We start from the raw sequence: 25791 nt of genomic DNA on the forward strand, positions 1-25791 counted from the left end.
ACCAGCTATGCTGGTCTATGGTTTTTTCAGCAGGAATTCTGCATGTGTGGCTTTTATTTTGACACGTATCTTTACATGTACAGTTAGTAGCAGTGTGAGTGGTGTGAGTGATTGTGGTTTGGAAGAGCCTGATAAAATGCTGAAAGAGGCACTGCGATAGCTTCCTCAAACCAGCTATTGAACTGGGTTAGCTGCAATGAAATGACCTGCTGGATAAAATCGTTAGTCTTTTTGAAATAAAAGGAGAAGTGTATTGCTGGTGGAAAATAGCAGGAGCCCTCGGGCTGAGAGGTGAGTACCTAGTCTTACTCACAGTAAAATAACAGGTGCCAGCAAAGCAGTACGGAGTCACATCGCCGGGCACCGTGCCATGAATGCAGTATTAGCATGAGAAGGCACTCGTCAGCACAAACAGGTGATGGTTACAGCACCGTCGCATGTTTCCTGCGATGCATGTGTTAGCTGCCTATATTTCAATTCAATTCAATTTTATTTATATAGCGCATTATCACAACATTACATTGTCTCAATGCGCTTTACATTTCTGCCTCGTAAGGACCCCCCAGTGAGTAAGCCAAAGGCAACGGTGGCAAGGAAAAACTCCCTAAGAGGAAGAAACCTTGGGAGGAACCAGACCCAAAGGGGGAGCCCATCCTCCAGGGGCCGGCAGATGAGTCAAACAAACAAGATGAAATGACTAAGCTAATACAGGGGTTGAAATATATGTTTCAATGCAGCGGCCGACCGGTGCAGGCACGTGGTGCTTGATGCACGATGGCAGGATTATATATATCATGCAGTTTAATCCTGGGCCTGATCAGGGGCATGGTTAGAGATGGATAGATAGGGGGGCTAGGTCTTTACTGGGGGAGGGGGCTGGGGGGACAATGGCAAGCTTATATGCAATATAAAAAGCTATTAATGACTTAAGCCAATAAATGCACATTTATTTTGGGTAGATAAAGCCCCCTGAAATAGGCCTAACGACACCCTGGACCTGATTGTCAGAATCACGCACACGCTCTTTCATCATGCATTACAATGTGATCAGCATGATGTTAGTATGATTTATCGCATTGTGTAGGCCTCTTCACACAGACTGGGGGGGTTCAAAGCCCCAACCCGAGAGGTGTGAGGTGACACTGAGGCAGCATGTCATGTCTCTGTCTTATTGTAAAACTCATGTCGCACCTCCATAATTACAATTATTGCAAAACGCACCTTTCACGCAGTAGTACTTATCCCTGCTTATGTTTAAACAAGCACAGCAAATGGGCTACATATTAAAAATGGTCATTTGGCACATACCTGCATGTGACCACGTCCACACGGAATGAGAGGGGAACAGCGGGACAATATGAGGATGTTTTGTACACATCAGTTGTGAGCCATTGGACTACAGGAGAAAGATAACAGAAGGTTCACTGCTTTACCATCTCCTGAGGGAACATATATGTGAATCTATTTGCCACCTAAATACAGGCTGTATCAGGGCTGTTCAAATCACGGTCCCCCAGGTCTGAGCCCTGCTCATTTCCCAGCCTTCCTTTACCTGTAAGCCAGGTGTGAAGCCTCTGTAGCCAATCAGAATTAATTAATTATTAAACTAACTACCTGCGAGAATTGAAAACAAGGCCTGGATTTGGAATCGCAATCCAGATTTGAAGAGCCCTGGGCTATATTAACTGATCGGGAAGCACTGTAATCTCACATCACTCCCTCCCAGTGTTACTTGAGCTTCCTCCAGGTTCTCACAGAGTCCAAAGACATTCCTCCAGCCTTCTTTAAAGTACCTGTGGCATGGGTATTAGCTTTGGGTCCTGTGTGTTCCTTGTATTGTGCCCTTTGTCATTTGGGACAGGATCCAGGCTCCCTGTATCTCTGTAATGGGTGGGCAGTTGAAGAGCAGATGGTTAAATGGCTGAAACGTAGTAATCTTGCAATAAACACATGGCAATCTTACAATAACTCAAGCATCGTAATACACGACCTGCAAACAGACATGGAGTCATACTCTATCGATGCATACGCATGCCTGCAGAAATATCAGATTTTTATGTCTCCTGAAAACACGTCACTGAAGACCCAGCACTGGAAGCAGACAGCCCTGCATTGTGCTCCTCTCAGAGCGCCCTTGTGGGGCTCCGGAGGCGCGGCTAGCTGTTAAAATCAGTCAGGCCAAGGAGGATTATTGTCCATTGTGTTCATATCAGATGTTGGTGCAAACTCTCCGGGGCAAAATGCCTGATGGCTTCACAGTGCCTTGGGTGCTGCCTGCATCTCCACGGGCTGATGCTGCTGTCCACGAGGGACCAGAAGCAGGCAAAGGTTCCAGACCCAGTGAACAAGGTGCAACCAGCAGAGCCAAATGCTTATTTTGCCAATTACAGGAACACACTTAAAAAGTTCTGTTCCATCTGAAGAACACCATTCTTTACCGCTATTGTTAATAAAAGCAGACTGCAAGACCAGGATCTTAAAACACAATCTAACCACAGGAAATCCATGCATTCAGTGGTGAATATATATGGGCATGTCTTTTCTGCACATACAGAATGCTGCATTATTTCGCATTGTTATATACTGATTTTTTTACTTGCATTGGCATTCTGCTGTCCTCATTTACAGAGACACGTTGGGTAAGCGGACTATATGTTTCGAACTGGAAAAATGAAACAGTGAGTCGAGATGCCCGCTGTCCTGCCTGTCGCATTGCTGTCATTCTCAGGTCGTCTGGTGAGGTCTTCATATGTGCGTGTGTGCGCTGATTTTACCCCTTCTGTGCCGAGGAGATTCCGCAGCCAAGTCCAGAGTGGTTTGAGGGGTGGTTGGGGGCATCCATTTTCTGCCTTGTGTCCATCGCTGACAGCACGGAAACCACATGAAGTGGGAGCGGCGGCCGGCAGCTGTCGCGTGCAGCTGGCAGCGCGGGGAGAGCCGATGAGATGGAGGGCGGGGCGTGGAGCCCCCACATGTGGTGCTACCTGTCCATCTCGGCTAAAGGATTTCACGCACAGGACAGCTGCCAGCACTCGCTGACTTTTTCGCCTTTTTCGGAGCCTTAGTGAAAGCCGTCGAAGGGGGCCTTCCACGCAATGGCGGTTGACATGTGGCTGGGGGGCGTACAGGGGGTGCTGAGTCAGAGCAGAGCTGTAATCAGCGGTTATCAGCTCATGAACGCAGGAGATCAGCCACTTCTTTGCTGAAAAGCGAAGATTGTTGGCAAGGGATGCTGACTTGGCCTTTTCATAGCAGTTATGTTTGCTGCATTGTTTGCAGGGCTGCGGTTTAATGCATATAGCTTGGGGCACTGCCTGTCTCAACGGGTTAGGATGCTGTTCCTGTGATGGGAAGGTCCCAGGATGGGAGCTGGGAGAGGAGAGTGATGTCACTGTTGGGCCTTTGACCAAGACCATTAAGTGCATCACTTTGGATAAAAACGTCTGCTTACGAAATGTCTTATCCTTGCTAGTGAGTCTTAATAGCAAGGTATTGCCAGGACATCGTGTTTAAAGGGTTAGTTACGGAGCACTTCCTGGGTGTGGATATTAGTTATTGCACATACTATAAATGGCCCATGCTACCTTTATTATGGACAAGTGTAGGGAAAGAGTCTCTCCCTCTCGGATGTGTTCAAACACAGCAGTGAAGGTGAAGCAGGCCGAGGAGTGTTGGGCACACAGTCAGACAACTGAAGGTTCACACAGTCCTACTGAGCAATGTTTTGTGTAGATTGTTCCAGATAAAAGTCTGCTGTGTAAATAGATCAGGATTGGTCACAGGCGTTTTCCCAGAGACGTCCGGCAAACGTAAGGCGTAAAAGAAACTCCCAAATGATATCTTGTGTGTTGATCTCGCTTGCCTGCCAGTGGGGCGAGGCGTTGGAGAGCACGCCGTGCGGCCAGACTCCTGTGGAAAACAAGAGACGTGACTTCAGAGCAGGCAGGCGGCGGCTGCGTTGGAGAGAGCCTCTGCCGCCCCCCCCCCCCAGCACCAGAGGGAAGGTTCTGTGTACTCAGCTGGGCCCAGCGACGTGTGGCCCTGTGCTCACCTCACTGGGCTGGGGCTCAAAGAAGCGCTTCCCGGACGGAGCTCAGCAGAATCCCACGGTTTTGCAGGGAACCGCCCTCTCCGGCTGAAACCCCAGAACCGCGGCAGACCTGCGGGAAGATGGCGTCCATGGCAGCCCGACTTCAGAAGTTGTTATTCGACAAGGAGGCGAAGAAAAACAGTGGCGATTATGATACTTCTGCTTAGGCTCGTTCAAAGGTGACTGGGCAGTAGTTCTTAGGTCTTGTTTCAGTATGTAAACTTTCACTTTGGCTTTTACATCTAACTGTAATGAAACTAAAAACTGATTAAGAAACTGAGGTTGTGTCCATTACCCTTTGAAGGTTTAAACACGCTCTTCTCCTTCTGGCGTTTTCTCCTGCTCGCCGCTGTCGTACCTCAGGTCAAAAATGGCTAATTCAGTCCCCATAATCGCATTGCCTGATAGTCTTAGATCCTAATGAAATCAATATGTACAAAAGCAACAATCCTAAAAAAAAACTTGTGTGACCCTTAGATCTGTTCAGCAAGAGCCTTAATTGTGAGAAAGAAAATGTGATCAAAGACTTTGGCGCAGGTCTTAAGTTATCATTTTCTCTCTCTTCAAAGGCAAACAATTGAGGATGATGGCACTTAAAAATCAGACAGTCACCCATCAACGCCAGTTGCAGCAGAACTTTCATTTCAGAGTCTCCTCTCTTACAGGTCTGGCCGTGTTCTGTTTCAGGTTTTGATTGTGTCTATTTGTCTGTGTATGGCTTAAGGATGCTTTAAGGAAGCCTTCTTATAGTGACAGACTTCTTCCCTTTGATCTTCCTCCCGTGCCTCGGAAACGACGTACCTTTTCGGTCTCCTCTGTTCTTCTCGTCACTCTACTGTTTCCCTTCTGTCTGTCATCCAGCAGGCAGATGTTAAACAAAGCAGCCTTTTTTGGTGTCGTTTTTATTCCGCATTGTATCTGTCACCTTAACGCTTTATGAACAAATTACTTTGTGTAGAACTTTCTTGGCAGGCACCTTATTTAGACGCTATGGGGAAACATGTTGGTGATGTTGGAGGCTGATGTGTCAGAGCCAGAGCCAGTATGTCGCACTGGCATCTTCACAGCATACAGTTAAAGCCCAATCCCTAACATACAGAAATAAAACACTTATACGAGGTTTGGTTTCAACATTGGTAGGGACCAAATCAGCCCGGAGGCCCCCCAGTCCCCTAAACACACAGGGTACTCCCAAAATATTAGTAGGGACATGTTCCTAATGTCCGTACCCAAGTCTATGCACTTGGATCTTACTCATCAAATGTGGATGCAAGCTTGAGGATTTGGGCAACTCCATTGCTGAGCAAAAGTTAAATAAAAAGTAAATAAATCATTCAATCATCAGTGCAATGGGTTCCTTCAGACAGACATATAAACAGCGGATGGCGTCAGATAGCATCACCAGTAGGTTATTCTATAAGGAGCAAGTAGCAACATATCTTCCCCTCCCTCACAGAAGCACTGTAGCCCTCTGAAGATGACATCATCAAAATGCATCACCGGTAAGTTATGTATGCAGTATGTAACCTGTACACTACAATGCTCACGTGAGCTGAGCTGAACACTGTGCTTGGCCTGTGTCAGATTGGGGGGAGCCTTGAAAATGCATTGGAACCCCAGAGCTGTATTCCCAGGGTATTTTGGGTAACTCTGAAGGTAAATCCCACGGCAAGTCAGAGCAGGGCATTGAGCAGAGCTGCACAATCAGGCCGTGTCCGTGGCCATACAGTAAGGCACAGAGCTGTGTCATAGCGAGCTATTATGCTCATTCTAGAACCCAACAAGGATGGGGAAATTTGGAAAGGCAAACCTGCTCCCCCCAGACAGTACTGAGGGAAAGTTTACAACCCAGCATCTGAGTCTATTTGGAGAGTGGGGGGCGGTAACCGTCACATCGCCCCCCACCACGAAGTCCTGCACCAGCCACCCATTGCTGCCTGTCCCTGGAGCAGATTTTGAACCAGCAGCAAACTTTTCAAAAAGTCCGCTGTTTACAGGGGGATTTCTGTTTCATTTGCGGGGAATTTTTTCTTAAGTGTCAGTTCAAAAACAAACATGGCTGTGTGGATGACCTGGCAGCTGCAGGTGTGAACAGTGTGGCAAACAGCACCACCAATTTGCCAGGACGGCCACCCAGGCACGGGGCCAGTTTGCCACAGCAGAGACCCGCAACCCCAACTGTGATGTCATTGCAGACTCGCCTCACACGCTCAGTGAGCCCTGGACTGCATGGATCACGGAGCGGATGTTTTAATGGTAAGGAGAAGCTCGGGGTACGTGGTGCCCGAGGTGAGCGGATATCACAGGGGCACATGAGCGTGCGCAGAGAGGCACGTACGCGCACACAGGCAGTTAGAAGGCCGGCGGACAGGCAGGAAGATTCATATCAGTCCTGGCAAGCTTTGGGTTATGGGCACAAATAGAGCGGATTACAAGGTGCTCAGTAAACAAACAGCCGCCCGCCTGTCCTCTTGCCCGCCTTAAAACAGGTTTTCATTGTTTGAGCAGTGCCGCGTCTATCGTTTCACCCTCCTGGTGCATCTGTTATAGCAGGATCGTATCAGTCTTCAGCATGCGTCTCATAAAAACATATCGCACATAAGGTCCTGTGTCAACACAGAGCACGTCTGTTTCTCTCAGGATTTCTTTGCTCTGAGGTCACCGGGATCCCAAGGTGAGATATCAGCCACTGAACCGCGATGCAGGAGGAAGCCTGCCTTTCATACACAGGCGGGTAAATAGTAGCGATTATTTAGTCATAGGAACAGGCCGAAGAGGATTTTTCTATTTGTGTACTTTTTATATATAATTTGTGTATTAATAACTGAAAGCAATATCAAACAGAAATGTTGAAAATGATCCAGGGTTGTCACTAGGGCTGTTTTAGGGGGATCTTAACCCCCATAAAATGTTTTTCACCCCCCCCCCCCCAAATAAGTACTGTAGCCCCGTCATATTTGTATAATTCTGAAGGTAACATTCCGAAAATCCCTACAAATATGAGAATTTGCAAATAATACTTTGACATCACTAACCTCAACCCATAAGAGTCTGCTCACCTGAACAGACATAAAAAGTCTGTTTATTACCAATTTCTAAACAAGCAGTACTGCACTGTACACTTTGCATGCTAAATTGTGTGTTCTCATTCATTTTCATTAAAATCAGACCCCTCCCTAGTAAAAGCTTAACCCCCCTCTAGTGACACTCCTGGTCAGAACATAATTTCGATTAGATAAACATATTAGGGAGATATTGCCTAAGGCAGGCCATGTAGACCCAAGGTCAGCTGATCAGTTAAGGTTCAGCAATGTTATATTAAAGTCATGCATGAAACATGTAAGATGAACACCAGACAGAGGAGACCGTTCACACAGGCCACACCGGCTGCTCTGAGTTTTGCTCATGATCTGTGCTTTTTTGAGACAGGTTATATAAAAGAGAGTCTCCTAAAATAAAGCCAGTGCTCCACCGAGACACATTCAGATTTAGCCCTGGGCACTGGCCAGGCCCGGCTCTCTGCGTGCTGTTATTGCCGTCCTTAAAAATAGAATTAAATCTAGCATAATGCACTTTTACAGGGCTACACCTATTAGAGGCATCCAAACAGCTCTATTCCCAGACAGCTGCACTCCGTTCGTACGGCCAAACAGCCATATTTAGGTATACATACTGCATATATGTATAACACGAAACTTTCATTACGTGTACCTGCTTACCACACCTGAAAGTTATTTGCGTACTTTGCACAGATCTAAAAAAAAAAAAAAATGAATAAAAAAGACACCCAGTTTTGCCTATTTTAGTTTAAGTCCAAAATGTCAAACTGCTGCTGCTGTAGTTTCCGGAATAGCCTTCGTTGTAGATTTTATAATTAGCCTGACTTTGATCTGACACGCAAAAGTCATTCTAGGGGTCAGTCTGAAAAGTTCACGATTATTAAACCAATTACTCTTTTAGTGATTTGACTGGCCACTCTCACTGGATCCATTGAGCTGCAAAACAACCTAAATCCACCTAAACTATTGGAGAAATATATGGCCAAACCTGACAAAAAACATATATGTTATGGTGTGAGCAAGGTATTATGGGTATGGGTCTAATTTATGCCTAATACTAATAAGACTGATACGCATCATCATGGATGGATATTTATATATTTGGGTACTAAAAATGTTATCCCTGAGCCTATCCTAAGCAGCAGAGGGCACACAGCTGAGGTACACCCTGGATGGGATGCCAGTTCATTGCTAGGCACATATATAACACACAGCATGGGGTTGATTCCCATGGTAAATTCTAGGCAATCTTCAATCCCCCCATACAAAGAGCATGTGCCATCTGAGACAGAGTTTAATTGGCTGGCTGAGTTCATCGGTCCCTCATAAGTCTGTCGCTGTAACGTAATGGGTTAACTGACACATGCTGTGAGAGACTGAGAGATGCTAACTGGGCATGTGAACTCCACATGCAGACATAGGGGATAGAGAGAGGATTTTAACCAGTGATCCTGGTAACACTGTATAGTCTGACTATACTGACTATACAGTGTTACTCTGTGAGCCTCCATACCACCCATATGATGTCTTATGTAAACAGTGTGGCATTGTCAGCCACAGGAAAAACTCATTACCTAAGCCTTCAAACATGTAATATCTCAGACACAATAATCTGAGATTAAGCTGTGGTCCATTCCCTGGGAAGCATAGTGGTGATAAGATCAGATGCTCTTCTAAACTCTTTTTGTGTAGGATGATCTTGCAAGAGGATCGCTGTTTCACATATGTAAACTTCTACCAAAGCAAATGGCTTTTGAAGGTGGTGTAAGGCGCAGCAGTTTAAGATGCCTTGCTTCTGACCGGAAGGTCATGGGTTCCAGTCCCATGGTTGGCAAAGCAACCCTTAAGGCCATTTGCTCCCAGTGCTGTCCAGCCTTGCGTTCTCAGTTGTATGTCACTTTGGATGAAAGGGTCTACTGAAGGGATAAAATGTAAATAGAGTGATCAAGTAATTTTCACTTCATTCAAAATCAAGAAGAAGTTTTACAAACTTAATTGAATTTCTTTGACAGGTAAATTAACCGTGTAATTTGAATTTCTACGTTAGTAAGTGTTTACGCTTTGAGTGAGGATGTTAATATCAATTGATTATAAATGACTCGTTTTAGCAAATACAACTGTTGATTGAAGCTTGCCAGCCAAGATAAGTACCGTTTATATTATAGGCGAAGGTGTTTAAATATTACATCATGTACATCCTTCCGGCTTAGGTAGATCTAGACTGTGTTACACTGAAGGCAATTTCCCAGCTGCACCGAGGCATTGACAATGTTTTGCAGACTTGTTGCCTCATCTCAAGTAGGAGTCACATGACAAGGTGTTATGGGGGGGGGTGTAAAATGAACAGGGAGGCTCCTAATAGTGCTGATAAGGAGCCTGTTTGTCATTCAGAATGAGACGCTGTCGCAAAGGAGCATGAATCCTGATCGCAGCGTATCATGGGTATAGAAATAGCACAGCTAGACCAGCCCAAAACCCAGCAATATGAGGACATGTGACTCTTTTCTTTCAGAGCTGCCGGTACAAATCGGTCGATGTATAATCTGGCTTTACGCAAATCAGGTGGGAGAGACAGATGCAGTAACATTGTTTCCATTTGCATGGGCTGGTCTCTCCAGTCTGTCTTTCTAGCCAAAAGCAGGGCTGGAAGATCACTGACCCACAGCGTGTAACAAATACAGGTTGCAGATAATATGCTCGTTGCAGGTGGACATGCGAATTGTGCGTCATTTGATATTATTTATCTGTTCTTTTTTGTTAAATAATTGTTACAAGTCAGTGAATAATCCATCCATCTCCCAACCATTTACCCCAGTTAGGGTGGAGTGGTGGAGCCTATCCTTGCCAACATAGGCCACAAGGCAGGAGTACCCTGCGGGGGTCCTGTCAGTACTAGTCATATATAGAATCACCTAAGCAACTTCTACTGCAGTTGCAGTTGTTCTGATCATGGGCTTATTATGTATACAAAATCAGAGTAAACAGCGGCTTGACATATCCCACGCGGGCCAACATGCCCCAGGCCGGACTCGCAGCTGATTCCAGATCAGGCTTTACAGTTTCTGTGAGCAGGCGGGCGAGTAGAATCGACTTGTGTCAAGCTTCATATTGGGCCTGGGGGGATAACGAGGTTCCCCCATAATGTTTACCACCTGTCAGGAAATTAAAAGACCTACAGTAAAACCTTGGATCACAAGTAACTTGGTTTGCGAGTGTTTTGCAAGATCAGCAATTTTTTTTTTTTTTATAAATTTTAACTTGATAAACGAGCGAGGTCTTGCAATATGAGTATTACGTATACGCTTTGTCTGCCTAACGTCACATGATCACAACTCAGCCGATGGTTCTTTTCACACGTTCCTTGTTAAAGTCGTACTAAAAGAAAAAGATTCCAGTGAGCCAAAAGATAGCAGTGATTCTGTTGATTATAGCGATAGTCATCCTACAAAATGACCCTCCTCTTCTCCTCTCTCGTCTCCCTCACACCATCCACGATTCTTTTCAAAGGTAAAGTGCAGGTTAATTTGTTTTATGCATTTTTACTTGATATTTTGTACTAATCATTTTTATATGAATATTTCTGGGCTGTGGAGCAAATCATCTGATTTTCCATTATATCTAATGGGAAAATTCACTTTGATACACGAGTGCTTTGGATTACAAACACATTTCCGTAACGAATTATGCTCGCAAATCAAGGTACCACTGTATTTCTGTTTAGTGTCTTCATCGACTCAGAGAAACTCCAAGAAGATCATTGTGTAGAGTTGAGGCACCCCGTGGTCCGTTTTACGTTCGAACACCACTTGGCCAGCAGGATTCCCAGAAAACTCCCAGAATAACCAGCCCCCTGCCTCTCTCGCCACGTGTGATACATTAAGTGACAGTGTGAGTGATTATGAATCCCTATGGTGGGGGATAATTAATTGCTATAAGCATTGTAACTGCCATCGGCAGGAGATGGATGAAATGTTAGGACTTCCTCACTGTTTCAAGGTCACGTGATGCTCGTGGCCGTTGACAAAGACCCCCATCTGCAATTAATGGAAGAATCTCAAAAGTTTGGTGTGACAGGCTAAAAGAAGCGCGTCCGGGAATAAATTCTTCCTGTAATACACTTAGTGTTCTCTGCTTAGGCTTCTATGTTATTCAATTAAAATCATGAAGCAGCACAGCTGAATGGACACCCTGGGGTGTTTTTTTCCTCTTTGAGGGTGGTGTGTTAAGTACTTGTTCTGTCACATCACTGGGCCTTATGTGTACAAACACAATACACTCTCTTCCTGCCCCCCCACCCCTTCTATAATAAGCCCAAAGGGCTTCATTGAGCATTAGAAAGAGAGTGAGAACCCCTGAATCACAGAGGGATGGGGGGCAAACAGCAAAAAGAGAGAGAGAGAGTTATAATGACTTTATAAACAAATGAAGGACAGAGACGAAAAGGAACCTTCACTCCTAGGATATCAAGACATCTTTCTGTGTTCTGTTACGTTACTTCTTCATATTATAAATGTGTTTTTAGCTTGTCCTCTCAAGGAAGCACCTGAGATCACGATCCTCACGTGTGTGTTTGACTCACCTCATAACCGTGTTTCCGTGTCACTCTCATTGTGTTCCTCTCCCTGGATACCAACCACGTTGAACTGTGACGTCAAGCTGTCTATTGTCGCTCAGCTGATAAAACTTCCTCAAAACACCAAATGGGGCAACATAAACGTATGCATTGCAACCTTCTACGGTCCCCTAATCACGCTTAGCAGCACGTGTTAATATATGTAGTCAAACGTGACTTTGGCTAAGCTCAGTTTAATTGTTTGGTGAATCCAGTGTTGTCATAAGCCACAATGGAAGATAGATTAATTCTTAATTCTGCCCGATGCTTTTGCCCAACCCGCAGAGCAAGACAGTTTGCCCAGAAACAACACATCATAGTCACCCTTAAATTGTGTGTCACCGTCTGCCCTGGTGAAGTTTCCAGGGATGTCCCGGCACAGGGTGTCCCATTAGCAAATCCTATCTCCACTTCCAAATCCGGCTTCTTTCTGAATGCCCTCCGACTCCTGTGTCAACTATAATTGCATTTTCTGGGAAGCTCTGTCAGTTACTTTTCCTTTTCAATGTAGTTGCCTTTGCGCTGTAACCTCTTCCAGGTTCCTAACAAGCCCTCAAGGTAGCACATGCTCCAAACCTGTCTCTGGGTGCATCTCTGTCCATAAGCAAGACGTGACTCTTCTACATACACAAGCTTGGTAGGTGAGGCCACTTTGGTGAGGCCTTGACCTGCCATGTTTGGTTTGCCTGCTCCAGTGTGGCATCAGTCAAAGATGAAATGGCAGACTTTTTTTCGACAACAGAATGAAACATCTATTTTGACATGCTCTCTGTTTTGGGCGGCCTTTGTCCTCTGATAGATGCACCAAAAATAAATTGTCTGTGGTGCAGTTTGGAGGGGGGGGCTTCTAAAAATCCAAACTCCCTCCCTCTATCCTCGCTTTTTACATGCAAAGTGTGTCTTTTATTCTCCACACACACCCCAACTAACCCCCCCCCCCCCCCAACGTTGAAACCCATCCATTCTTTATCGGTCTCTTGTGTTTGTGAAAGGAACCGGCTCAAATTTCCCCTTTTGGAGCAGCAGCTGCTTCAGAAGCATGGATGTCTTTTTAGAGCTTTGAGGAACCCCCCCTGACCCCCTCCCCATCATCCCATGATGCTCTGTCTGTCTGCTGGGGCTGCTCCTAGCTCCCTTTGTATGTCTGTGATAGCCTCCCACCTCCCCTTTGAGGGAGGTCTGTGCTGGAAGGGCGGGGGAGGGGGGGGCTTTTTTTATGCTATTATCCGAGCTGTGAGCAGGTCGCACGTGCCCATATCTCTGCTGCCTTTTCATCCCTGGCCAGAGCCTGAGGGCCCAAGACCCAGGCAGCTGTTAGGGATGTGGGCAGAACACAGCTGTCACTCGACCCTCAAGGGCCTCCGTTCAGCCCCCAAACCCCCCTGCCCGTCGCCATCCAAACCCGGGGTTAGACCACGCCGCTCAGGGGGAACAATGGAAACAGGAGGGCCGCTAAGAACTGCAAAATCGTTTTAATGTGGAGTGGATTTCGGCAACAGTTGGCAGCACGTGTCGTGGGGATACGCTCAGAGTGGGGGGGGGGGGGGCATCCAGGGGCACACGCCTTTGCAGATACAGGCACATACGGGAGACATGCACACCCCAGGGACACTCTGGAAGTGACCGTGGGGGTTACGTGCTGGCAGTGTGACAAGATCTATGATATCCTTCCATTAATTGCAGTTGGGGGTCTTTGTCAAGCGTAGCAAGCCGCCCCGCACCATTCCCAGAATGCATCACTCTTCGAGGAACGCAATGCCAGTGGATGAATCTCGTATGAGCCTCACTGTCCCTTGGAGGGGCTGCTTTTGACAGGGCAGAGTATGTCGGAACTGGGCCAAATTCGGTGATTCAGTAAAGCAGCACAGCTGTTTCTCAGACAGCAGCTTGTCAGCGCCCCCCGTGCAGGCCAGCCTGCGTCCCGCTCGGTGCCACTCACCTGGCACATCAAGTGGGGCTGGAATGCAACCACACTGGGGGGGGTGTGGGGGGGCATATGGCCAGTGACTGCACACCTGACTGGTGCTGCACACCTGCCGTGCCGCACTGAAAACCTAATCGTCCTGTCAGGCTAGCAAGGGCCCACCCACCCATGCAGGAAGCACTCCACCCCCCCATTTCACACAAAGGGCAGTCGTACGCTTGGCTGTGTGACACCTACACCTCCCCCTCCAACCCTCCCGATGGTTTGGCTGACATGGAGAAGTTTTGCCATTGGCAGACAATGGACCAATAAGATGGAGGCAGGAACATGGAGACAGAGGCGGAGTTTGCGCACAGAAATTATGCAGCATTAGGGTGACCTAGTAACTTCTGCGTGGAGGAAATTTGTTGAAGGCTGGATTAATTATTACATAATTGATTCATACATTCATTAACAATGAATGAATCGCAGTCGCTCATTAGCATAGACAAGAGCCTAAGCATCACTCTCATCTGCCATAAAAACTGTCAATTAAATCCAGAGAGATTTGCATTCTGGTTGAACAAGTTGGAATATAAAGCTGAAGAAAGTCATACCCTTGATGGGAGCTTAGCCAAGTTGATCTGCGGATGAAGGAAATGTAAATGACCATCTTCTCCGATAATACAACACATACTCCTATTGTAAATGCATCATTTAACCACCCCCCCCCCACACACACACACACAATGGGATTTAAAACCCTGGTAGGGGTAGCTATCTAGGAGCCCTGAAATCTTCTAAGCAGAAGAATTATCTTTGAAACAAAACGTGTGCCTGGTTGTAGACTTCTGCAGATAAGGTGTTTGGGGGGGGGGGGGGAATGGGGATGTTGCTGGTCGCCCCAGGCAACCCAGCAGCCCCTGTCTAACCCCAGCCCATCTGCCATAGTTTCTGGGGCATCTTCAGCACTTGAATGCAGCTGGAGAGAGTGAGGTGGGAGGGGTCGCAGGGGGAGTGGGTGTGTGGGGGGTGGGGGGTGCTGGGGTTGCAGGGGGCATGAAAGGGTGTCTCCAGAGGGAGCCATGTTGCAGGCAGTCTCCTTCGGGGGGGGATAAGGGAGGGGGGGGTGTGGGGCCAGGAGTGTGCGTAGATAATGAAATATTGTGACACACCACACTCAAAGCCCAAGCTAATCAAAACAGCTGCAGGCTTTGGGGGGGGTAGTCTGGCTTTGGGAGGGGGGAGGCTACATCCTCTTATATTAATCAGTACATTCCAGCCGACCGAGTGCTCCATCACCAGGACAGGGTAGCCCCCCTAATTTTATGCCAGGATTAGGGGCCCCTCCTTGCACTTTAAGGTTGCCGAATATGACCACTGCCCCCCACCTCACTCTCCCCCGCACGGCTCCCTGCTACCCATGAGTGCACTACAATGGGGAACCAAAAACACAACCTCCAAAGCAAACAGAGGAATGAGGGCTGGCTTGTGCCAGGCCTGACCCCCCCCCCCCCCCCCCAGAGACCCACCCACTATCCTTTTGTGTGGAGTGGCAGATGGAGAGATGCAGCCCCGTTGCTGGGTAGACTTGCCATCAAAGTTTTTAGGCAAGCTCTGTTTTTTTTTCTACAGACAGCGGCTGCCTGTCTGCTGAAGACAAAGAAGCTCTTACACTTGCATTGTTCGGGATTTCTGATTAGACTGCTTTTGTTCAACTTTTCCCTATTGCCCCCCCCCCCCAAAAAAAAAAAAAAAAACAGAATGACCTGCCTGGGGGGGATGAAGGGGTCAACAGGAAGCCTGGTGGGGGTGACCGCCGGTCTCCACACGCGTCCGCTATTGCGGCAGCACAAGCAGCTGATCGCTTTGGGGCATTTAACCGCTCGCATGTGCAGCCGCCATGAGTTTAACCACGCGTACACACCGCGCGCGGACATGCTGCATTTAACCACACGCACGCGCCCACACAAGGAACATGGGCAGAGTGAGTTTATGTTTACTCACCGTTCCTTGAATATCACACACTGTGATTGCAGTGTTAAGCTGCTATACAGTTTAAACAAACTGAATTAGGTGGCAGATAATAAATGACAACCGGCTATCTTAGAGAAGTAAACACAATTTGCTACCAAATTGGGGAAATATTATTATTTATAAAGCTTGTAGTCAGGGAAGGAAGCGTACGAATAAAATGAGCTGATTTATTCCAGTTATAATGAAAACTTAATCAATGTCTAATAGAAAACATGTCCTGGAGCAGTAAGGGTGGCACGATGAACCCAAAGTGGCTGGTTCGGTCCGTTTCCTTCCTTGTGGATTAAACCATTGAGTCTCAGAATGTGCATTTGCATGTCCTGCTGTCCTCAGTGTCCAAGTGCCTTAGTGACACAAGTGCCCAGAGCAGGAATGCATCCAGTGTAACCTCAGTGTAAACAGGCCTCACAGAATATCAATGGGAGTAATAATAACTTAGAAGTATATTATCTGCATCGCGGTGGTGAACAAGGCCTAAATTCGTGCAGTAATAGTACAATGTTTTGAAGACCTATTTTTCACATTGTCTTGTAATGATTGTGCTGTCTTGCATGAATCTGTTTGAATATGATAAAATGTGAAGCAGATGTAACTTTCAAATGCACAAACTGACATACAGAAAAAGAAAATGAAATGTTATTGACCACACCGATAGAGTTCATATTCGAAACACAGGACTAAAGCTTGATAAGTCCCATTTTCCCACGCATGTGGTGTATATTCTTCCCATTTTTACTCTAATGTTGTTTGGCACCAGTTTTCTTAATCAATTTTTTTGCGATCAGATTTCCTTGCACGCCTGCATTGTTAATTGTATTTTTAAATAAGGCTTGGTATGGTGTATTATTTGCGTTTCTTTATCAGTTCAGCAGTAGCCGCTAAGATTATGATGAATTGTTGTATTTATGTATCCTTGCATCGCTATTTGGTGTCTTGGGACACATATGAATGGTAACCTGGATGGTTAATAATGCAAAAATATACAGGTGGCAGTAGAGATTCACATTAAGGAGCTTAATGGCCTTCAGTAACAAGGTCAGCATTCCCGTTGTTATTTGAGTGTGGCCCTTGAGCAGCACATGATGAAAAACAATGTAAAAATTGCATGTCTTGCGTGGAGGTCAGCCAGCTGTCACGGTCTTTACAGGAAAGGAGGTCTGATGCAGCAGTGCAGCTCCACGATTGTGCAAAAAACAACATTATCTTAAAGCACACCCTGCACTGCTCCCTGAGAGTGCACTCAGTAGAAAACATACAGGATTGCACAAGAGCTGCGTTAACCAATGAGAGGACTGTTGCCCCCAGAAACACCTCCTGTTTGGTACTGTCCTAGAAGCAATCCTGACTTTGATTGGTCGAAGGCACCCAGCCCCCCATCCAACCTTCTACCAGCTTTCAGGTTTCAGACCTCTGTGGATTAAGGGGTATCATCACTAATAAATAGGCGTTTTTTTGTTTTTTTGTCAAAAGAAGAAAACAGATAAGACAAACAAACCTGATTTGTTTTCTGCGGAAACAAAGGGATGTGTGTTGAGTGGAAGGGCCTTATTATAACCGTACGATTACCTACTGTTGCCAGGGGCTTGCGTGTGCAGGAAGAGTAATGCCCCCCACCCCCCGTCAACAAGGCTCCTTAAAAATGCAAGGGAGTGACTCTATCGCTGAGGCTATCAGTTGGAGCGGCATGAAAAAGCCATTCAGTTTAAGATGAATTCACTGCGTTTGTTACTGGAGCAGGTATTATGTGGAACACATGTAAAAATACAGGCATGCTGTCCATTGGAACACACAGGAACACATGGAGATGTTTTTGTGACCTGTGCTGTTTACCTTATTAAAAGGCAAACTTTACCTCTAACGTGCCCCAACCACACACAGGGGCACTCTGGGAATGTGTGGGTGAGGCAGAAATGGTAGAGTTTTCATTTTGATTGCAAATGTTTATTAGGTTGTTATATAAAAAAAGCATTTCTTGGAACTTTGGTGAAGGGGATCCCCTTACAGTTGCATCATATTTGTGAGAACAGTAGCTGTGCACGATACATACGAAGTGTGATGCATTGCAAAAATAATATATGTGAGCTTATTCTGTCAGCATAATAAGTACACAGTTATCTACAAAAGACTGGCTTCGTTTTCCAAAGCAGAAGGGAATTCGGGCGTCGTTTATTAACCAGCATGTGTAAAACACTATAAACAGTACGTCAATGAGGCATGGCCTGCATGTTATGGAACAGCCCCCGGCCCCTCGCCCCCCGCCCTCCGAGTCCACATTGTTCCCAAAGGCATGGACCGCAAACAACAAGCTGGGCAAAGTTATTTGTACGCAGAGAGCGACCTTTATTCAAACTCCCCCCACATGAGACCACGAGTCAATGTGAGGTGTGCTGTGGAGCTGGGGGGGGGGGGGGGTTGGGGGGGGGGAGGCAGCACAGGTTGCTTATGCAGAGACGCACTGTGTTTCCCAGCCATGCTGGAAAAAGGGATTTGTTGACAAAGTTAGGATAACCTTTAAGCCAGGCGGGATGTTGATAACCGTCTGAATAAGACAACCAGTGCCCCATCATACAAGTATATTACAATAAAGATCACGGACCAATGCTGCTGCATTCAATTTAGTTACTGGATTTGTCCAAAAGTGTCCCCAGGTCCACCTTGTAAACCAGGCCGAGGAGTTCTGTTGTTTTTTAGCACTAAAAGAGAGCCTCTGTAATACCATCTGCACCACAACATGAAACCAAATCCGAAACAAATAGGGGGTCAACAAACATTGTGTTTTTCCCAAGACTCCACGCTGTGCCAAGACTCTTTTAACACCCCTGTTATCCGGTTACAGACTTAAACGTCTTAAACAAAATAGATCACATTTTAAGAGTCGTGTACTTGGGTGGTGCTGCACAATAATTTGACACAGATAATAAGAAACAGAATTGCACTCACTGTTTTTGCAGCGCAAACTGTGACACGACAATAAATATGAATCTGAATCAGTTTTTATGGCTTAAATGCTGCTATAATTTAGGGTTTTCTTTATGTCTGCCGTATGTGTTCATCAGGCATCATTTCCTGCCTTTCTGCTGTGTGTGTACTGTATGCTTGTGTTTACATTTGTGCCTGTCCTTTAATTGGGTACAGCAAGTCCATGCTGAAGATCACAGAGAAACAGGGCATGTTTGTGACAGCGAGGGCACTGCTGCTCCGGCCTTTGCTGTCGGAACCCCTGGCAGCCTGTCACCTGATCTGTCGTGGAACCGGACCCAGCAGTAGGCACGAGGCAGCATGTACTGCATCATGGGGGGACACTCCAGACTGAGAGGATGGTGGGCAAGAGGACAGGCGTCCCCCCCCCCTTTCTGGGGAGTTTAATTTATTCAGTGGCCAAGTCATGCTGCATTTGAAGGAAAACACAGAAATTGGGGGAGATATACAGGTTCAAAGCGATTCATCGTGCAGGTCTTACTACTGCCTGTTTCCCGTGAAGCACAATTTGTGCGCCAGTTATCACTGTCTTTGCACGTAGATAGGCTCAGTGTTTTTGAAGGGGGTGGGGAATCAAAGTCCGTGCCACTGTTCCTCGGGGTAAATGTCACCGGATTTCCTTTGATGTTGACCACAAGTGGGCTGTTTTTGATGGTAGAGGGGTGGTGGGTGGAAGAGATCGATGTTCTGGACGCACGGAAGTGCAGATCGCGAGCGGGAGTCCAGGGGAAGCGGCCAAAACACAATCGACGGCGACGCAGACTTCACAGGTTCACAGATCAGTTCCCGTTAGGCACAAAAGCTACTTTAGACATTCTACTAGCTAATATGTGTCAGGTCATGTGTTTCATTGGGTTGTAGTTGTAAATGTATAAAAGACAGCCAGCATTAGATTATGATAATTACAAGAAGAAATATGTTATCTTAAGCAGTGCAGGAATCTGGCTGGCTGCTGAAGAGGAAATACTCAACTTGAATTTCATGTCCTCATCTGGTCACATCTGACTTGTTAACTATCCTACAACTAATATGCCTAATAAGTCTGTAGCAAAACAGGTCAGAAATACATGAAAGCTCTCGTAACAATTGTCTTGACATTCCAAAATAATGAAACAATCACATACTCATGGAAGAGTGTTGTGATTCCCTTCTAAGCAGACCTTGATAGTTGGCAAAGGTGTTTTGACAACTGTCTGAGCCTCTTACGACATTGACGTGTTTGTTATGGAGCAAAAATTTATTAAAATTTTAACCTGACAGGGTTTCCAGCAAACAGGAACTGAACTAGTGATGAGAGAGAAACATGACAAGCATTTTTCCAGCTGGAAAAAAATATTAAAAGGGTTAGACATGCACATGACTCTGGAAAACAGCATCACTAAGCAGCCAACAAATGAACAAAGTCAGAGGGCAGATTAGTGCTACGCAAAAGGATAATAAATCACAACAGAAACCAGACCCAAAGAAAAAAGTTTTCAGACACATGGGCGTGTGAATCTGCCGCATGCGTCTGAACATGGCTGGCAGGGATCCATACATCTCTCATTCATAACAGCTTATCCTCCCGCACTGCGGTGCAGTGAGACTGGAGTCTGGCCCAGTAAGAATGAGGCAGGGGACACCCTGGACAAGACGGCAGGCCATCGCAGAGTGTGCACACACGTGCACACACACATTGACACGGACACACACAGACACACTTACATGTTTAAGTTTAGAGGTATTAATTCATCTAACTGTATGTTTTTCGATTGTGGGGGTGGGGAGGCATGCAGACAGGGGGGATCATGCAAACTCCACCCACAAAGTTCTCATAATTTAACACCAACATCAGTGTCATGCCCCGATCGTGCCGATCCTCTTCAGTGCCACACCCCCTCAGCTACCCCCGTGTGGAATCCTCGTGTTATCAGCTGTTTCTAGTTGTGTCTCATTAGTCTAGTGTATTTAAGTTCATATCAGTGTATGTTTCCGGAGTCCGGTCATTGACATTGTTCTGTGCTCCTTAGTGTGTCTCTTCAGAATAAAACCCGTGTTCACCCGATTCCCCCGGCTCCTGTGGCTGCTTCCCCGCTTTGTGCCAAGACAGAATGACCCACCAAGGAAGAATACCTCAACCTGGTGGACGAGGTGATCTACTGGCTCCGGCAACACGAGGTGATGGAGGGCCCAGCTGCCAGAGCCCCTGCGGTGCGGTCAAGGGACATAATGGAGGCGATCTCCCCGTCTGGTGACCCGCAGCTCGCAGAGGAGGTGCGGCACAACCTGGTCCAGCTGAGATGCGGAGTAGTTGGGGCTCTGTTAAGGCAGGTGCCCCTTGACAGTGGATTGTCAAGATGATCAGTGCGCACTGTGCATCACAAGGCAAGAGCAGATTTTCACATCATCTGGCCTGGACTGTAAATTCGTGTAACTCAAGGAGGAGGTACGGAGGGGACTGGCTTTCTCAAGGCTTTCGGGGGACCTAAAAAGAGAAGGAAGGTTGTACCTATTCATATGCCGAGAAATGTGACTGCCGGTCACTCCTGGATGTGAGCCTGGCATGAGGCAGGGCCCCCCTCCTTCCACCACCCCTCTCAGGTGTCCCGGCATGGGGGGAGAGCAGAATTTGCACCCACTTCTGTTTGTGTCAGCTGCTTGTGTCAGCCTGTGTTATCAATTATCTGTGCACTCCCAAAAGTACTGGGCAGCTAATGCTAACGCCGGCACTAAGTTTGCAGTGTGCCGATGTCAATGTTGCCTCAGATAAACACAAAGCCGCGGCACATAAGATCAGAGGGAGGGGAAACTCCGTCAGTGACACAGAAACCTCAAGTGTTTTCTAGGCACTGCCAGGTGCCTCGGTTACTGCCCACACTCATGCTGACAGCGGTAGCAGGTCTGGACAAACACAATCTGGATGCCAGCTGCCTGGTGGGTTCCGGGATGTTGCCAACATCGGATGGGGATTTTTTTGGTGGTCGGGGTGGGGGGGGGGGGGGTCCTGGTCCTCTCTGGCCTTCTCGGATTGCCATCAAATAGTCCTGTCCAGTCAGAGCCTTGTTCTGTCTCTGTGGCGGAATTCACACCCGCTAAATCTCCCCCAGCTGAATCATAGCAGGCCTCACGCCAGCTGCCTGGTGCTTAGACTCACTGCCCTTTTCTTCGTCTTTGACCGGAAACAAACTGCTCCCATTTCCCTTCCTGCAAATACTCTAACTGACACACTACATAGTCTCGTTTATCCTCCTTGCAGGGAAATCAGGCTGCCCCGGGGTAAACTTCTTCAAACCCTCTGAAAAGATTCATCATCAACCGATAATCCACTCAAAGATACTTTTTCTCTTGCCAGTTTATTTGTAATCGGCGCTTAAGCAACATTTAAGCCAGTAAATGATTCTGCTGATTAGCAGCAAAGGTGTTAAATGCCCTGGCTGTTAACTTCAAGGTGCTCTGAGCAGAGACACAGGAAGTGAGCTACCTTGGACCTACCTCTGCCATTTAACACATCTAAGCTAATCAAAAGGTAATCAGCTTAACATGAAACTTAGAATTGCCTGGAATAAAGCTATCATGATTGTTTGGTGGTGAATAGCAGCCATCAAAGCTGGCAGTTAGGACTGGACTTTTAGCCTTGCAATTGTCTCAAGCCGAGCCCCAGAGCGAGACAGTGAGGCTGCCCCACATTGCCCCGTGGCATGTGTTCCTTCCAGGGTTTAGTGAACTATGGCGACTATGTGTGAGGCCTCTCTGCAGGTCCCAGGGAGACGCTTAGCATTTCGCAGTCGGCGCAAATGCGCAGTGCCTGGAGAACTGCAGAGCAGCTGGAGCATGTGGAGAGCGACTGGCACTGGGAAGCAAGTATCTGTGGGGCCCTTCATTTTTTTAAAGGGCAGTATGTCGCCCTGTCGGTTAGGACTTTTTATCCATGATCAGAAGGTTGCTGGTTCAAATCCCTCGGTCGGCAGAATGAGCTCACCGTTAGGCTCTGGAGCCAGGCCCTTAACCCCAAATTACTTCTGGAACCAGGTGGCCCTGCTCTCTCAACTGTACAACACTTTGGATAAAAGCAGATGTTAAGAATGTTAATGAATTTCTTTTGCATAACACCGTACATCCTCTCGGAACATGTTGGTCAAATAGGCCACAGCCTTTGCAAGTCTGAACCCAGTAATGATTTTCTGTAATTGTCTTCACCAAAGACAGCTGTACCGGGACTAAACATTCCTGAGAAAAAGTGCCTACAGTGACATTTTTGTCGAGGAGGATGTCTGGTTAGTAGCACATAACTACAGCATGTGTTTTGTACATCTGTGTGTTTATATAATGCCTGATATGCTCCGTACTTTCCCCCTCCATCTCTGTAGTTGACTTTCTGGGAAGGAATGGCAAGCCTACAGTAAGTAGAAGCCCAATGCGAAAGAGTGACCTGCTCCCCACCCCCGCAATATCCTCACATTGAGATCTGTGCCCTGGGCACTGGAATGACTGGGGGACTTTTCAGCTTGGCCTGTCCCTCCTATTTTGGAGATGCTATTTCATTCACACTTCTCTCATTTCAGGTCACATGGCAAAGTGAAGGCCCTGCTCCTCTCCCCTACCCCGATTTTGATAAACACAGGCTTGAGAAATCACAAACATCAAACCTTGCAAGCAAACTTTACGTGCCACACTAACACACTAATGCTTGCAAACCCCACTGTTTTGATGTTTCCTCTTGACATGCACATTTACCTGTCTAAGACTGCAAAGTTCTTTTAATTCACGGCTGGCCAATGCACAGATTTGGCTGGCAGAACCACGTAAACCATTTAATTTGATTACTGGTCAGACCAAGCATTACCAAGACGTCCAGCATATCTGTTTGTTTAAAAAAAAAATGTGACAACCAGATTTGGAAAGGAGCCTACTGACTGGTAAATAGGTGACATTCGACCAGTAACACATATTTCACGCGGCCTTGATGAGCAAGAGATGAATTCAGATGCAATCTCCGAGCTTTGCTAAAGAAAAACATACTAATGTTTACCAAGACCCCTGAGATCATCCTGTGTCACTGATCATTAGGGACAGGGGACAGATGTGTCCTTGGTTAGAAGCACTGCCTCATTAGGGCTGATTAAGGAATACTGCTACCTCACACAGGCCCTAAGTTTTAATTAAAGATTTTGTGTCATGGGATCACAGCCAGAAGAAGGGATGGGAATAACAGCCCTGGGCTTTGTGAGTTTTTCTGATGGTTTCACACAGATCCTTAGAAAATCTGGACCATGAACAATACAGAGGGTGGGAGAACGGGACAGACAGGCGTGAGACACTGCTGAGTCTCCACCCAAACAAGCACCAAGCAGGCAGTTCACTCCTGGGGAGTTCATTTGTGCGACAATGGACACCCTATCACACATCATAACCATTTATGTATGTGGCATGAAAGTGCACATTTTGGGGGGCAGCAGACCCCTCCATAGGAGACAGGAATTTTGGAGGATGGAACAGAGAATTTTTATTGTCACCCTCGGGGTAAAACTGGTGTGTTAACTGAGCAACATGCAGAATAACCTTTTTTTGCGCTGCAAACAAGAACAAATAAATCAGATCCCTCCAAAAGCTGGACCATTGTTCTTGGTCTCTCTCTAGAACATGCACAGAGCAAACCTCCTTAATACACTTACCAATTGATTACATGTCAAGAGGAGCTTGTCCCAAGACCTTGTCCCGCTGAAAAATCATTGCCCTCCCCGCAGATTACACAAGGGTATAAATTTCAGGAGATACATGTCCTTTTGAAGTCAGGACGGGTTTAAATTGCATCATAAGCTGTTGTACTCTTTTCCAGAGAGCTACTCCTATGAGTAAAGCAAAGGTTGACTCAGCTTCCCAAAATAGAAGAATCTGATGCAGGGTTGTACAAACTCTGGAGAAGAATTTGTTTACCTGTGATGTCATCTTCAGTAAAAGTCTATTTGTCAACTTTGGTCTGCACTGCAAGTCCAGTTCAAAGGAACCACTGCAATAATTACAGGGCAAGTAAGATAGCCACATAACCAAAGTTTCAAAGATCCTAGACCACAAGATCCCTGACTGATGTTTCAGCACCTACATCTCAGCTAGCAATTTTTTGTTCTTGGAACGTTTACTGAACATTATGATTAAGGTATGGAAACGTTCAAGTTTTCCTGATGTTCCCAGAATGTGATCCCACTACTACAGCTACATATACAACTATGAATAATTTTGTGGGTTCTGACAAAGATCCAGGTAGCGCTTAACACTTCACACTCAGGGTGCCACACTGATTCCTGCAGTGTTCAATAAGTCACAGCCTTAAATCTTCATTCTCCATTACTGTAACCTACAATGTTTATATCTGCACAGATCTGATTAGAAGTCTTGCATGTAAGCAAGAAAGGGTACAGAAAAGTCTGCTTTCACCTGATATCTCTCCTGAACCTTTATCACATCAAGTCTGGCAGCCAATAGCATTGTGTGGTCGCAGACGCAAACTTTATGGCATTTCAAGGAGAAATGAGGCACGTCCTGACTCGTTGTTTATGTTCGAGTTAAAGACGTTGGCCTGCAGTTGTCACCATTGCTTGCAGGAACAATGGTCCCATTTTCTATTGCAGGCTGAATTTGAGTGAGTAACAGCTAACAGTACAGAGCTTAACAATAGCTGAGTAGCAGCTGCTGAGAGAGTCAGTATTGCACGTACTATATGACTTCTGGGTGTGAGTAAGCACCATCCCCAGAGGGCCAGATGCCACAAACATCACATTTCAGCCAAGAATCCAAAATACAATGTGATTGTTAACAATGCAAGTCAAGTTTAGTTTATCAAACCAATAAAGCATCATTACCCATAGCTCCCCTGTCTACAGTTTTGCATCCAAAGGAGCAGCATGGAGTTTCAACTCACACATTACAACGGCAATGCGGTGGTGGAGATTCAAAATACCACAGAGGGCAACTGGTAATGCAGGGGGAAATCAACGAACCCAGCCAACCAGTGGCTGCCTATGAATCACACGCACATGCAAACATTTGGTGGTTCACTAGCATGCATGATTCCTTCACTTTCACATGTAGGACAAGTAACAAGGATGATAAGGGGCTTCTGTCTCCTAGGTGTGAA

At 46.4% G+C, this 25791-nt stretch overlaps 1 long non-coding RNA gene across 1 annotated transcript; it reads left to right on the forward strand.

The window, feature by feature from the left end:
- The first annotated feature begins 6039 nt into the window (after nt 1–6039).
- LOC111839169 (uncharacterized) lies at nt 6040–21620 on the forward strand. The gene is made up of 3 exons (XR_002837045.2): nt 6040–6346; nt 6731–6820; nt 20770–21620. It is a non-coding gene; the product is annotated as an uncharacterized lncRNA (long non-coding RNA).
- The last annotated feature ends 4171 nt before the right edge of the window (nt 21621–25791 follow it).

The sequence above is a fragment of the Paramormyrops kingsleyae genome, chromosome 2 (assembly GCF_048594095.1).
Source record: "Paramormyrops kingsleyae isolate MSU_618 chromosome 2, PKINGS_0.4, whole genome shotgun sequence".
In the NCBI taxonomy this organism is placed as follows: domain Eukaryota; kingdom Metazoa; phylum Chordata; class Actinopteri; order Osteoglossiformes; family Mormyridae; genus Paramormyrops; species Paramormyrops kingsleyae.